We start from the raw sequence: 3,908 nt of genomic DNA on the forward strand, positions 1-3,908 counted from the left end.
TGGCGGGAGGGCGCCGCCCGCCGCAACGCCGAGGTCACAATGGCGGGGCAGCGGGCAGCGCTCAGCCGGGGCTGTGGGGCAGAGAAAAGTCTCTGCTGTCACCAGGCAAAACAGCTGCTGCTTCCAGCAAGGTAAGAGCTTGGGGCTTGGCAGCCAAACCCTGGCAAGTCTGACTTCTTGGAGCCCCTCGTGTCTCGTGTGCGCGCCAGGTCCTCCTCGGGGCAGCCTGGGGGTGCGGATGTCCTGGGCTCCACCTGAGTGTGCCCAGCACAAGACCGAAGTCCCCGCGCCAAGGAGCGGCTGGTCTCCCACAGGGGGCTTCAGGCTCGAGGGAGCTCCTGAGGACACTTGTTACACAAACCTTCGACTTCCTTACACACGCTGAAAGTATTTCTGTCGCGTGCCACCGCCTGGGCTGCAGATCTGCTGAGTGCTTTGGGGCTGACGTGACTTCGTAGTCTTTGCCCAACACTGGTCTCTGCTGGGAATGGATCTCTGTCCAAGACCTTAGCCTTGGCTTCAGTGGAGTTGCAACAGAAAGGGCGGGATTTGCTTACTTTTCCTCTCAGGGCAAAATATCCCATCGCTTTTGTCTTATTTCCTGCCCATGGGCAGGGTACAGGCTTTAACAGCAGATGATAAGTTATGATAAGCCCGCTCATGTCGTCTGTGCGTACAACCATCTTCTGTTTAAGCTGAAAGGAATTTGGCTGAGCTAAAGACTGTATGTCTGATGCTCTGAGTTTTCTGTATTTCCCCTAGGCCCTTGTATGACGCTCTTCAAGAGGATGCTGTCAATCAAAAATGAGTTTAAATTAGTTTCAGATACTACTGTTGCCTGAGTTTTCTTGCCAGCTAGGGTTGTTCTTCAACAATATTTTCCAGTTTTTCAACTGTTAATCATTTCTAATATTTTTCCTCTGTTGCTGAGTGAGTGGTCTCTTTAGGACAAACTTCCAAAAGAGGAGGCATGTTGAAATTGCCTAGAGTGGCAGTACTGCAGGAGTAGTAGTAAAGTAAAAGGAAGTGTGGGTTTTGAGTCATTGTCACATGTTAAAATACTCAGAAGTAGATAAAATATACTGTGAAAGTACATTACAGCATGTTGAATGATTTTTTTGTCTCTACATGTATAGGGGAGAGAGCCAAGGAGTGAAGGAACAATGACAGAGCCAAACACCTCATGATGAGTCAGATTTATGCAGGTAGAAAGATATTCTCATCAGCTTTAAATGATGAAGAAAGAAATGAAAGCAAAAATAGTTTGTATCTGAAAAGTAACTTTTAATCAAGATTTTGCTAAACTGGCAGCTATAGAATACCAACATATAATTAATGTTATTTCATGGTACATTTTTAACAACAAGGAAACTTCTAATTTCAGAATCAGAAATATCTGTAGCTAGAATTAATTCAGGGATGAGTTGCCTCTAAAATATTTTTACTGTTCATTTCTAAGACACAGTTCTTCGAAGCAATAAATAGAGTTGTGTAATCCTAATGAACAGGATATACTCTTTCTATATACTATTCTTTCTATGAAGATAAACTATTATCATGTGTGTAATTGGAATTATTAATAGGTTTAGGGCGCATTCTTTTTTACTTTAATTTTTCTCAATTAGGGAAGTGGGAACTATGATATCTTCAATTTGTGGTGTTCCAGGAAATTCTTCTAGCTTGTGTGTCAAGAGGTTGTGGTGTTGCAGCAATGCAGGTGCAGGGTAAGGAGTATCTCTCTGGAGAAGACTGATGATTTACTTTAAACTCTCAGGCCTCACAATTTCAGGGCAAATGTCGGGGCCGTACTTGGCAGAGGAACTATCTCTACCATGGCTGCATGCTGATACCCTTCTACCCTCTCCCTTCTCCCTGCCCTTCCTCTCCCACCTTTGCCCGTTCAACTTTGTTACAGCCACTGGAAGCAACTTGATTCCTGCAGGAATCCTTGAGATTCTTGCAATGAAGATGCCTATTTCCACAAATATGCCAAGGGGGCAGAAGGGTTTTCACAGTGCAAAGTAGCAATTTACTCAGGATTGTCTGTGGGATATTCAGGTGGGAGAAACTGTTGGAAAACTGCCAGTAACTTTACTGATAGTCCTTTACAGATAGTAACTTCTGTTAATGAGGGATCCAGTTTTCTCTGTTCCGTAGCTCACAATTTTTGCTTCTCTTCTACTTCTAGAAATACAAGGGATTACAGAGACTTTATACTGTGACAGATTTTCTATCCACAATGCTGTATTAATTGCATTGTCACGGAGGTTATAAATTAAAGTACAATACAATCAGTAATAATATGGCCCCTACAAGTTTCAAAATAGCATGAAGGGTCTTTGAGCGTAAGATGGTAATTTACTACTTGCAAAAGAACATTAAAACAAAATGCAGGTATAGTAATTCAGTATCTCCTTTTCATTCATTCATCCTTGTCTGGTTCAAATTCTACAGAAATCAGTGAAGAAACTCCACTGAATTCAGTGGCTCTCAGATCAAGACATAAAAACTGGTCACACATTCTTATGATAGGCACACAGTCATAAGAGAAATATGATTGAGGTGTGGTGCAATCATGGTCACAGCTATAAACATGTTCCAAAGAACCATCTGCACATACAGGGCTGGCAACAAGAACTGCATGTTTTTTCAGTCTCAAGGTATTTTTTAAAATTCTCCAACTGCTGATAGCATGGAGCCCATCCAGTGGGATCTTGCTGCTTTTTGATTGTCTCCTTTGGCAGCATTTGAATAGAGGCATCTTTCATAAGACTGAATTGGATCTGTATGAACAGCCTCTTACACTCATGCAGAATCTTGTGTAAACTATAAGGGTTCTTCATAGGTACAGGGGTGTGGCCTATGCAAATCTTATGTGACCAGACCCTGAATAACTGCACTTTCCATTATACTTCATAAGGGTCTATTTCATATAATTTATTTTCCTCCTCCCTACATTTCCTGTGGAGAGGTTTCAGAGTTTTTTCTGGAATTTTTCTAGAAAGATATTTTTCTATGCAGGCACTGGTAGAAAAAATATTAGTCAAAATGTTCATTAGTCTTCACTGGGCAGATGACAGAACAAGGAGCAATGATCTCAAGTTGCAGCAAGGGAAGTTTAGATTAGATATTAGGAAAAACTTTCTCACCAGGAGGGTAGTAAAGCCCTGGAACAGATTACCCAGAGAGGCTGTGGAATCTCTATTCTTGGCTGGACAAAGACTGAGTTGGGATGATCTAGTTGGGGACAGTCCTGCTTTGAACTAGATGACCTCCTGAGGTCCCTTCCAGCTGAAATTTTCTATGATTTTATGCACTATGATTCTTTACTTTTCCATTACAGTATTTTTTCTGGCAGCTTCAGTTGAACTTTCTTCCTACAAACATTTCTAATATGCTTTTGTAACATCTTCACAAATAAAAGTCTCCTTTGGGACTTTACCATCTCCTACCCAAATAATTTTAACCTCATCCTCTCTCCATAATCTCTTTTACAGATTGTCACATTTATTTAATCCAAATACAGCTGCAAAAGCCATCTTCTTTACCATATCTTAATCCTTCCATTAATTTGTTTATTTAATTCTATCAACTTTTCTTTGCTGCTTGGCTCCTTTATACTTGTCTTATAGTTTCATAGTTTCTAGGGTCGGAAGGGACCTGAGTAGATCATCTAGTCCGACACCCTGCCATGGCAGGAAAGAGTACTGGGGTCAAACAACCCCAGCAAGGTGTTCATCTCACCTACTCTTAAAGACCCCCAGGGTAGGGGCCAGCACCACTTCTCTTGGAAGTTGGTTCTAGACCCTAGCCACCCTGACCGTGAACTAGCGCCTCCTGATATCTAACCTAAACCTACCCTCTGCCAGCTTGTGACCGTTATTCCTGGTCACTCCTGGCAGTGCTCG

This window comes from Crocodylus porosus, unplaced genomic scaffold (genome assembly GCF_001723895.1).
Source record: "Crocodylus porosus isolate Cpor-Errol unplaced genomic scaffold, CroPor_comp1, whole genome shotgun sequence".
In the NCBI taxonomy this organism is placed as follows: Eukaryota; Metazoa; Chordata; order Crocodylia; family Crocodylidae; genus Crocodylus; species Crocodylus porosus.